We start from the raw sequence: 12862 nt of genomic DNA on the forward strand, positions 1-12862 counted from the left end.
ACATGCAGAGTGCCGTGGATGGATTTATCGACTCAATTTCTGGTTAGGAAATCTCCTAACTTTCACTGTGGGAAGGATATTGTCCACTATCATGGCTATGAAACTCATAACGTTTGTAAACTCACTGACGTCACTGGAACTTGATTGGAACAGTGATGTCCGAGTCGACATCACTCGGAGCGTCCTGACCACCGCTTTACGTCCCTTGTCATTACCGCTCCACGTACGATCCTCAACTAAAGCAGGGTGCGCCCCAGCAGGAGGCTTTAAATTCTTTGCGGTGAGGGGAGAGGAAACTTCAGGCCAAACATCTGACAGATCAGGTCATGATGCAACACAACAGCAATGTTTCCAGGTGTACAAACCTTTCATAACAACCGCCCCCCCCAAAAAACAGCTCTTTTTTCGAGGAACCAGTCCGAACAAGAGCAAAAACAGAAGGAAAAAAAAAGGGCACACTGAGCTGGGAATAATTAGGTGCCGAGATTAAAATGTTTGTTTGATAAGGCAGAGGGAATTAGTTTTAACTTGGTTCTGAACAATACACATTCAGGTGAAAAATTTAGATTACAAGTTTGGGGGGGGGGGGGGGGTGCAGGGATTTGTGGAGTTGCTTTAATGAGCAAAGATTACAAAAAAGAAAGGCAACAGCTGGCAAGCAGAGACCTTGCTACTGTATTTGAGCACACAGAGTAAATTAACTGCTTTGTGTCCTATGAAGTTTGGGGCAGGAGCGTGGGTACTAAGACAGCGAAACAAGCTTGCCCTCTGCTGGTCACACGGGGTACTACAGCATTGTATGCCGTGACTGAGTGGGGGAGTCGGGAAGAAAGTTCCCAGAGGCACGTGTGTCTGGCTACCCAAAGTAACGTTGCTTTGGCTATAAAGAAATGAAGAAACAAAAAGATAACACGTATATCTCCCTCAGATTCACAGTAGGCTTGGGCAATCGTGCAAAATTTCAATTGTCCCAACACCCACCTAAAATCGCCGATTCTGTCATGAAGGTGGGGACATGGGGTGGGGACATGTGCATAGAACGTAATGTCATACAGCAAAGTCGTTGTCACATTCCATTTCTGTGGTCGTAGTTTAATCAGACGATACACTTCACAATGAGGATTAGACAAACACTGCAGGCTCCGTCTCTCTCAGAGCAAGAAGGTCCTGGGTTCGATTCCCCCTGGGGCGCTGTTGGAACCGTGCTCCAGCGGGTTATCTCCCAAATAGGAGCCTTTCTGTGTGGAGTTTGCATGTTCTCCCCGTGCTCACATGTGGTTTCCTTCACCTAACATCAGTAAGGACCCCCACCAAAAAAAAAAACATGCACACATCGTCTGACCAGCGATGGACACTTGGTACCAGGTCCCCGGGCACGTCGACGAATGCTACCCACTGCTCCTGGCTGGCCCCCCAGAGGAAGGACAAAGCCAGGATGGGGAAAAATGCAGAGGCCACATTTCACTGGCCATCACCCAAAAAGCATTTGCATGTGTGCATATATGCATGTGTTGTTGTAGTGCGGTGTGTCATGTGACGAATAAAGATTCTCTTCTTACAGCTGATGTGCCCCGATTTCTAGATATAAAGTATAATAAACAAAACAATTTAATATCTGTCCTTGTCTGTTTGAACTGATGCCTGATTTTTGGGTCAGATGCCGATCCTAGAGAGTCCTAGCCTACGCTTGCCCAGTCCCTGGGCTTAACTTGGTGAGTAACTTAAAAGTAGTGTCAAAACAGACAAGTTCAGGATAAATAAACACATTTTTTTTAAGTTGCTTTCACACATGCACTGCAACCCTGAAATTATCTGGACTTTTACCCGGAGGAGCTGTATGTGTGAATGCAAATGTCTGAATCAGTTGGACTGGACATTAACCCAGCCACCACCCTAGTACAAAGTCTGCGTAATGTCAGATTGAGCAGTATGTGTGAACAGAGCAGGTATTTGTCTGGAGAATTCACAGGGTGCGTGTCAGTTGTTGATGACGTCATCATCACCCTCACTTGGCGAGGGTGAAGATCTTCATGCACGAAGCGTAGCTGCTTTGTGCTCCTTTCCGGTTTCCTTTATATTTCTTTCCACTCTTTTTATATTGAGGATATGTCCAAATACATGGAGTATCAAGCCTCGTCCACCATCTTGGGTGTGCTAAAACTCTGTAGCGTCATGGAGTCACATCCTGCCTCCCACACACTATACCCAGGCCCTGCCCCTTGCCTAAACCATTGGAGTATTTCCAGGTAGGTGTAAACGCATCTCAGTTTGTGAGCTACATGTGTGAAAGGGCAATTCCAGACAGTGTCCGGACCTGATTATCTGGATATTGGATATAGTTAGGAAGTATAGGATGTAGTATAATTAGTTCATAGTTCATTACAATTATTTAAAAATCGGGACACATCGGCTGCATAACGGACGACAGATAATGGCAATGATATTGGCCAAACCAATGTATCAGTCAGGCTCTAATTTAAACATTGTAATTGCTTTTTACAAGGGGAAAGAAAGGATCTTATTTTTGCCAGAGGCAAATGCTGCTAGTAGAAGGCAAATTAAGTTGTGCTGATGCTAGACCTGCCAACCTTGGGTAAATATTTTGAATACCACAATAGTGTAACAGAGAGTCTCTGTGGCATTTGAGTTACTGCAGCTTAATTACTCCAAATTACTCCAGTCATTCACACGCAAGGTATTACGGCTAAATATGTACAAATGCATCTCATTAGGATATATCCTTCCAAATGCATCATCTTGTTAAGTTACCAAACACGTTTACCAACCAGAGTTGCACCGATCGCAATTTTCTTGGCCAGTTCAAATTTCAGATTTATTTTTATTTTATTTTTTTAAGTCTGACCTGCCAATTCAGATTTACAATCTGCTCGACGTCAATGACAAATACTCACATGATAGGACAGCTGCATACGGTACGGACTACTGCTGCAATTTGAAGCTACCACAATAGTGAGATTGCAGATTTTGACACTGTGCTTATTATTGTTGATTATTCACAGTGGAACAATAAAAGAACACGAAACTGCCCCTGAGTTCCAAAAAAATAAACTAGAAAATAGGACGGTCACCAAGTTTCAGTATAATGCAACCTGTAAATCTCACTGAGTTTTAGTAGGGCACAACAGGTAACTAACATGGGAATGTCCAGGTCAAACTTGAAAGTGGTTCACTTTTAAGTGCAAATATACATTTATAATATTTATAGGGGACTTGCATTCCGAAATTAATTGCAAGCATAACAATGAAAAATAATATAAATGGCCGACTCTTCTCACTACTCTTGTTCACTGGAAGTTCTCCTTCGCTCACCATGCATTAAACCAACTGAATCAAATCCAACTACTCTTTTTGCTTAGTGACTCGTCAAGAACCAAGTCTCAAACAAAGAGTCGAACATTTCATCATGAGCAGAGCTCGTGCACTAGGACCAACCAGAGCAGATGCTCCGCTGTAGTGACGGCGATAGATATGCAATTTGTACAATTTTGGAATATTGTCAGGCGGTTGGTGACTTGAAAATTATACTGATTTGCATCGACTATTTAGGAAAATCAGAGAAAAATATAATTTGCATAATAATTTGGAACACGGTGTATAAATCAGTCACAGAAGGCATTTTCGCACCACAGGAAGTTCTAAGAACCTTTGAACCGTGCCTTTTTGTGTCTGCACTGCATGATCCAGGAAGGATTGCAATTGTTAAAAAACCGTTCTTGAGGGAAATGTAATCTAAACGTCACAAGGATTTTTTTTTGGCGTAGCTTCAGCTGGCATTTCTTACCTGCGTATTTTGAATAAGAATTGTGTGGTTGGTTCACAAAATACGTGCAGGTTGGTACGTCTGATGCTACCGGAGTCTTCTACAAGTAGTAAAACACAACCGGCTTTGTCGCCAACTCTCACCTTATGTTGTTGCGGCACGGTAGTAGATGGGCAAATGTTGTAATAATCCCTGATCCATCCAATGAGTAATTTCAATTTCCTAAAGATGCGCCACATTCCTCTTTACACTCGCTCCCATGTACAGATACCGGAAGGCATTGTGACATAAAATATTGCCATAAAGCAGTTCTGCCGCTGATTTAAGACAAGAGGGACTGTATGCTGTCTGAGCTGTCCTATCACATGAGCCTGATTAGATCAAGTTCAAGGGATTGTTTGTCACATACAGTACATATACAGTACATACGGTCATACATATATGCAGTGAAATGTCATGACACCCGGTGATTATGCACAATAAGCTCTAAAAATACAGTGGTACCTCGACTTACGACTAATTCGTTCTATAAGAATGGTCGTATGTTAAAACAGTCATATGTCAAAGCAATTTTTCCCATATAAATTATTAAATCATGAAGGGTGAAAATAAACAATACATAGCACAAACACAGTAAATATGAAAACAATATCGATAAGCCACGAACTATGTCCACACACGATGTAGGTCGCCCGCTGATTGACTGCTAACTGGCCGCCAACGCGCCAACTTCGAATTTCCACGGTCGTATCTTGGAGCAGTCGGTCGCAAGTTGATACAAATTTTTGCGACTATCGCTACTCGTATCTTGGATTAGTCGTAAGTAGATGCAGTCGTAAGTCGAGGTACCACTGTACTAAAATGTGCATAATCAACACAAGGTGCTCGTGCAGGCGGCCGCAAGGGGCGAGCGCCTCGTGTCAATTACTTGTAAAACATGGACTATGATCGAACACGGTAAACAGCACATACACCGTTTCAACACTCGGCAGGATTTTTCCAGCTGGATAAAAAATAATTGTCTGTCATCAATGTCCTCTGGCGATCGATGAAGCCAATCGCCGATTGACTCGTCAATCTGCCCAAGCATAATGTAAGCATAACCACCGATGTGTTGGTTTCAAAACATAGATTGCAGCATGGCGCCTCTGATTAAATATTAGACACAGAGATGGAGCCGCTTGTTCAATACCAATACAGATTCTGAATCTTCAACCGATAGTGCCAACATGAGCCATTACTTTTACTGAACAGACTAATTTGTTTGGAGCTGGTGACTGACATATAATCAATTTTTCTCCATTAGGGACAACAAACTGGTTTCCATCTGGCAGTTAAGCAGGAAATGAGGTCCCTTTTCTAATGTGACATGCTTGACGTGGCTCTAGAACCGATATACAATACTACCATCAGTATTGGTCAAGCCCAGGTAAAAGACAGAATAGGTCACTTCTAACACTATTCCAACTACTTTCCACATCCATTGTTGGAGTTTGCGCAAGGTCAGGGTCAACTGTAAAGTGTACATGCAAACATTGAATTGGTTCTATAGTACCATCAAATTTAACATTCATTTGTATCTTTGGAAGAATGTGCGAGACATTACGCTGGCTTGGCTCCTATTGATAATGTCTTATTCTTCATGTAAAACGAAAAACTGTCGTGCCAAACCTCATTAACAAAATGTTTAGTAAAGGTTAATTTGTAGACCTAATAAGCAACTCATTATAGCCATATTAACAAAGCTTGTTCAAAATGATTAATGATGATATATAATGACCCAAGAGAGTGCTGTCAAACCCGACAATAATAGCAGACAGTTTGGTGCACTTGGCTTACCGTGGCATGGGGACAGGGCATCTTCAAGGACACAAGGGACGTATTATTTTACGCTATTTGGAAATACATATCTCCCACATAACAACAGCAACAGTGTTTGCCCACAAGCTTAACAGCACAGCAATGTTATCAGATGGATAAAATCTATCACAGTACAGAGAAATTTAGAATTGTTTGAGTCCTGGGGTGATCTGTACATCAATGTGACAACATTTTAAACAGAATCGAGACTAAACATTTAGCAGGCTCTTCCTGTATGTGAGATAGGCGGAGAGGAAGCGCACGTTTCTTTTTCTGACGGCACCGACGATGCGCGTGCCAGCGATTTGGTGCCCGCAATTGGCGCACCAAAATATTGTGTTTTATATGTAGGTTCTTTTACTTTACGTCTGCTTATGGAACAAAACAAGTGCATATGAAATGGTCTAGAATGAAAATGTGCGTAACGGGGACACTTTATCGGTGACTCTCTCCCCGATCACCCCATCTCCATGTGTTATGCGCAGGAAATAATCTTCACGAGTCTACGAGTCGTGCCCCGTTCCTCCATGCCCTGCCCCCACATTGTTTTATTTGGAGGAACAGTGCACGGCGATCGGGGCGCACAGAGAGCTGTGTTTGGATGATTCACACACATAAAAATATGTTTATGATTCCCTTATTTATAATTCCCCGTTGAAATGGTATCCTTGTGCATTTTGTAAGCTTCGCTCTCTCAGAGGTCGGGAATCTTTTTGGCTGGGAGAGCCATAAAAGCCAAATATTTCTATATGCATTTCCTTGTGAGCCATATAATATTTGATAAAATTGAATTCAACTTAATGTGTGCATTTTTTAAGTAAGGCATACATTTAACGTACAACACATCTGAGTACTTAAAAAAGCGCTATATATAATACATTTTTTATTCTTCTTAATAATATTGTTGTTATACTGTAGCTAACCAATAATAAATGAAATACATTTTACCATTAATGCGACTATTGGTGCTGCATGGTTTTGCTGGTGGCCTTGTAGTCTGGTTCATACGTAGTGAGGTTAAGCTTCATGCTGCGTTGAGGCTTCCATCAGTTAAACGTGAGCCTAGGTTGGTCTTAATGTTTCTCAGATGCCAGAAAGACTGCTCACATGCGTATGTAGAGCCAAACATGGTCAATACGGCAATACTCACACGCTGCATTGTGTGGTGTGTGACAGGAAGCTCCTTCCAAATTTTAAGAATCAGCTGGTCTTCAGTTTCAAGAGATTATTGGTCACATACATATTGAAGTTTCTTCCATTGTCTTCCTCCACATTCTCTCTCTCTCTCTCTTTCTCTCTCTCTCTCTAACCCCCATCCCCACACACACTCAGGAAAGGAGTCTTCCGTCTCTGTGCCGGAGGTCCACTTGGGTGGTAGGAGAACTGCCACAACAGGTAAATGACAAATAAGGTTTTTAAAGCGGAATAATAAAAATATTAAGATATAGGCAGTCATATTTTTTATTCACTTTTGCTTATTAATTTGAGAGACTTTTTTGTATATGTATATATTTAAAAGTAAATATAAATATATAAATTAGTAAATATAGTTCAATAGATTGTTTTTTTATGTTAAAAGGGAAATTTTACTAATTTCATGGCACTTTTAATTTGTAATGCCACATTTCCAATCCTTATATGCAAATAGAGGGGGCATGGTTAACTGACAGATTCAGAGCACATACCTCCTCAGTTGGAGCCAGCGAAGGTCCACCACCCAGTTCTGCTTCACCAGCCACACCCTGTACACAATGCTCGACAGCTGTTCCAACACAGTGCAAGGGCCAGCCCACTGGCTCAACAGCTTGAGGGACAGGCCCTTCTAACTCTCCGGATCGTATTCCTACACCTGGGTGCAAAGTCCGTTCCCCATGCTGTTAGTTGTAGGCTTCTGACGGGACCCGGTGTTACTCTCTGCACTCAAGCTGTTGAGCCAGTGGGCTGGCCCTTGCACTGTGCTGGGATTGTCCCTCCTTATTTTGCGGCATTCGAGCCAGTTGCAACAAACAAACTATAAACAAACTGCTGAAAATAGTCAAAAAAACATACTCTGTGTCTGTGTCCTCACACATGGAGTTCGCTTGCAGCGTCGGAGCAACAGGTCTGAATCGTGTCAGTTTTCTTTTAGTCCCAAAGGTTCAAATAGTTGATGAAATGTCTGAGGGGCATGCAGTGTTTAGTCAGTTTGAATGGAACCTTGTTGGGAACTTCCACACAGAGTGATTTTCTTCCACAGAGATACTGTGAGGCCGGACTCCGTGGACTATGGGTAGGAGTCACGTAACTTGTAGGATTAAGTAATAACACGCAAAAAGTGTATCGGCTTGTAGTAGTTATTCTGGCTGTCAGCAGGATTCTAAAAGTTATAAGTAGCGGAAGAGAGTAGTCAATGCGTCATTACGTCAACCGCTGCTGCATTCAGTGGAAACTCTGAAAATTCTAACTTGTTTTAGTTTCAAGTCATCTTTACATAATGCTGATGTAAAGACGAGCAACAGCACAAACTGATGCTACTGTAATTTGTATCAAACACAACTAACCTGGACCCTGTGCATTGCTGTATTTCCTGGTTCAATTAGAATTGGTATCCAGCAATCACCAGCTAACTCTGCCATTGAATGGTGCACCATGGAAGCTCTGGGCACCACCTCTTGCAACATCTACAAACCACCACCTGCTGAGTTGGATATATCCTTCCTCCCCACCATCCCTGTGAACTCTTTTGTCTGCCGTGATTTTAACTGTAGGAACATCAAATGGGGGTACTCAAACACTGACAGAAATGGCTCTGTTGCTAGCGACTGGGCAGAAAGTAACAACCTTCATCTGCTCTTCGACAACAAGGACCCCAGAACCTTTTACTCTGGCAGACACGGCACCTGGACATGCCCTGATCTGTCCTTTGTCTCCAACAACATCAGCAGACGCTGCAACAGAATGGTTATACAGAAGTTCCCTAGATCTGGTCACTCGCCCATCATCATCTCCAGTGACATCAAGCTAGCCATCTCAAGCCTCAACAGAAGAAGATGGAATTTCAGGAAGGCCAACTGGCAAAAGTTTTCAGAACTCACCAGGAAATTAACAGCAAGCCTACCTGACCCATCATCCAATGTGAATGGAGCTTATAACGCCTTCTGCATCCTGCTCAACAAGGCTGCCAAGCTCTCCATCCCAAGAGGCTGCAGGGACCCACATGTACCTTGCTGGGATAAAGACTGTGAGAAACTATACAAGGAGTACCTGAATGCCACCGACACTGACCAACGCTCTCTCCGTGGTGACCAACTGCTGGACCTTCTCGGGCAGAAGAGAAAGGTTAGGTGGGAGGAGGAAGTAAACAACATGAACTTCACACATTCTAGTCGTAGGGCCTGGAATATGATCAACCGGCTAACTGGGCGAAGTTGCCCAGCTAGACCATGCCCCATAGCAGCGAATGCAATAGCCTCTGTACTCGCTGATAACTGCTGATGGAAAGACCGCTCATCTGAGGCAAAAGTCTTCACCAGAGAAGTAGTAGCAGACATCAGGAAACTCACCAGGACAGTTCCTCAATCCAGCCCCCTTTCCCAGCCCATTTCGTCAGAAGAAATCGTTGCAGCTCTGAAATCCCTCAAGGTAAATAAGGCTCCTGGAAACGATAACATCCACACTGAGTTCCTGAAGAACATGAGCCATGAGTCACTGACCTGGGTCCAGCTTTTCCTCTCCAACTGCCTAGAAAACCTGACCATACCATCGAAATGGAAGCAGGCTAAGTGCTGGCCATACTCAAGCCAAATAAAACACCAGATGAACCAAAGAACTACCGCCCAATATCCCTCCTGTCACATCTTTACAAACTACTTGAGAGGGTCATTCATCAAGAATAAACAACATCATTGAAGAGAGTCTTCCCCACACTCAAGCTGGTTTCCGTAAAGGTCGATCAACAACAGATCAAGTGACCCGGCTAGTTCATGACATCGAAAGCGCCTTCCAGAGGAAAGAAAAGTTTGGAACAGTCTCCATCGACCTCACTGCAGCATATGACACAGTTTGGCACATAGGCCTCTACCTCAAGCTCCTGAAGACTTTGCCTGATGTTAAGCTCGTGAACTTCATCATGCTGCTTATACAGGACCATACCTTTGTAATGGAGACCTCAAACGGCCAGCGCAGCAAGAGAAGAAGACTGAGGAACGGGCTCCCCCAAGGCTCTGTTCTTGCCCCTACACTTTTTAACATTTACACCGCTGACATGCCTGTTGGAGAGTGCTCACTATACACCTACGCCGACGACTCAGCCATTGGATTTGGTGACAAAGCCTTTAGTGTGGTTGAGAATGCCCTTGAGAAAGATCTCTCGCTACTGAGCAGGTACTTCCACAAATGGCATCTCAAGCTTAGCCTGCCCAAGACAGTTTGCTCAGTGTTCCATCTTGCCAATCGATGTGCGAATACCATGCTGAACATCACACTCGACGGCACCATCGTCAGGCATGACCCCAACCCTAAATATCTCGGTGTCACACTTGACCATAGCCTCACCTTCAAGCCACACATCCAGCAAGTTGCTGCCAAGACCGCTGCCCGTGTAAACCTCCTGAAGAGACTGGCTGGCACTGAATGGGGTGCAAACTTCACCACCCTGCGCACCTCTACCCTTGCCCTCGCATACTCCACGGCTGACTATGCCGCCCCTGCATGGAGTCACAGCAGCCATACAGCCTGTGTTGATGTTGTGCTTAACACTGCCATGAGGCTAATTAGTGGTGCCCTGCCATCAACCCCTGTCGAGTTTCTTCCCATACTGTCTGGCATTCCACCTCCAGAGCTCCGTCGTAACTTCCTGACCTTGAAGCTGGCCTGCAAGAGTGCAGATGAGCCAACAAGCCTGATCCCCCCGCCTGCTGAATATGGCCACCAGAGACTCAAACGGAGACACTTCTCCACCGAAGCTAGGAGACTCCTTACCACAAGCCCTCCACACCCTGGATGGATCCTTGACTGCTGGAACAAGCAATGGTCCGAGTCAACCTCCTCGTTGAGGAAGTTTATCAACTCCCCTTCAACCAATCCACCTGGGTGTGAACTACCACAGAATGCCTGGGTCAACCTCAACAGACTTACCTCTGGAGTAGCAAAGACCCAAACCTATCTGCATATGATTGGAGTGTCTGCCACAAATCTCTGTGAATGCAGAAAACCACAGCCTGTTGAACACATCATTGATGAATGCCCAATCTTCAAATCACCACATGGAGTCAGCGGCCTCATTGAACTGGATGACGATACCACTTCTTGGCTAATGTCCCAATTGCCCGTGTAGCCCTACACGAACGAACGAACGAACGAACGAACGAACGAACGAGAATTGGTATTTAAACAGTCCTCTTCATCATGCTGTTCACATTTTGACATCGTGGGACCAAGATGACACCTAACAATTGATCAACAGTACCTCGCCATTGTGAGGCTTCAAACAGGATATTCTCAGAGGGAAGTGGCCACTGAGCTTAGAGTGTCACAGAGTGTCATCAGGAGGTTCCAACAGAGATACAGAGAGACTGGAAGAGTCACAGAAAGGCATAGAAGTGGACGTCCTTTGGCCACATCCCACACTGATGACCGCTTCATTGTGAACAGTGCCCTGCGGAACCGGATGATGAATGCCACTCAACTCCAGGCACATTTAAGGGAGGTGAGAGGCACCCAAGTGTCAGGTCAGACCATTCCAAACCATTGGCGTGGTCTACATGCTAGACGACCTGCAAGGTTACCTGACCACACCACCAGGCACAGGCATCATTGTCTTGCATGGGCCAGGGAGCATTGACACTGGACGAGGGACCAGTGGCCTCAGTGCTGTTCTCTGATGAAAGTCGATTCACGTTGAGAAGAAATGATGGCCGCCAACGATGTTGGAGACGTCAAGGAGGGCGCTATGCATCAGCCACTGTTGTCACCAGACGAGCCTTTGGTGGTGGTGGTGTTACAGTGTGGGCAGGTGTGTCTAGTCAATACAGAACTGCCCTACACTTTGTGAATGGTACAGTGACAAGCCCATTCTACCTGAATAACATCATTAATCCAGTCATTGTGCCCCTGCATGAACAACACAGGCCTAATTTCATCTTCATGGACGACAATGCTCCAGCTCATCGAGGTCGCATCATTAGGGAACGGCTGCTGGAGACTCCTCAATGACTTGAGGGCCGCCCTTCAAGAAGAGTGGGGGGCCATACCTCGGCAGACAATAAGTCGACTTGTGAACAGCATGAGACGTGGTTGTCAAGCTGTAATTGATGCTCAAGGGCACATGACAAGTTATTGAGACATTGACATTTTTTGTTGTGGTAAACCCACCACTGTTGTTGGCTTTTGTTTCAAATAATTGTTTGAGATGAGGAAATCACCATTGCATGCTTCTATTTAAATGCCCTACTTTCATGATATAATATCACTGTCGCGTGAACTTTTTACATTTTCCATCAATTTCACCCGAAAGCCAAATATCCCTAACCTTTTGTGAGTAGTGTGTGTGTGTGTATATATATATATATATATATATATATATATATATATATATATATATATATATAAAAGGCATTGTGTTCATAAATTAAAATTTTCAATTGACTCAAATGTGATTGTTGGTTCTAGAGTCGCTCTTCTCACCTATCAGCTAAAACCATTTGAGTTTTTGTATATAGTTTGTGTGATGTTTTCAATAAATCTTTCAAAACCAAAAACATCTCTTCCATTTCTGGCATTGCTCACTGTCCCCACTCCCACTAGCCTACAGCCTCATTCCTTTGTCTGAGAGTCTGACAGAGAGAGGGCCCAGCTTGCTGCAAACGACACCTCTCATGGCCCCCACCAGGGGTCATGAATTTTCAGGTCATGAGCTAATGACTCCTCTCACACCTTGGGTCAACTGAAAGTTGTGAACAGTTGTGATAAAACCTTGTTTTTACCTATTTAGACATCAGATTCCATCAACTACTTTGAATTCATTATATACCCAAGACCTTGATGAACAACTTTTGTATTGACAAAACAGTTTGTCAATGTATTCCAGTGTTTGCTATGACAACATTTCTGGCTGCAACACAAAATACAAAAACATACTCTTTATAATCTTGTGTGTTTTAGATCTATCTAAAAGTGCATAATGATAGTGACCAAACTATTGTTGGTATATCAATGTAGCTGTGATTTCCCTTCAAAAATATA

At 43.8% G+C, this 12862-nt stretch overlaps 1 protein-coding gene across 1 annotated transcript in view; it reads right to left on the reverse strand.

The window, feature by feature from the left end:
- Nucleotides 1-12862, reverse strand: part of LOC307233746 (eukaryotic translation initiation factor 3 subunit H) — an 85443-nt gene that overhangs the window by 71835 nt on the left and 746 nt on the right. The gene's annotated exons all lie outside the window — the stretch shown is intronic.

The sequence above is a fragment of the Zeus faber genome, assembly GCF_960531495.2.
Source record: "Zeus faber genome assembly, chromosome: 8".
Lineage (NCBI taxonomy): Eukaryota > Metazoa > Chordata > Actinopteri > Zeiformes > Zeidae > Zeus > Zeus faber.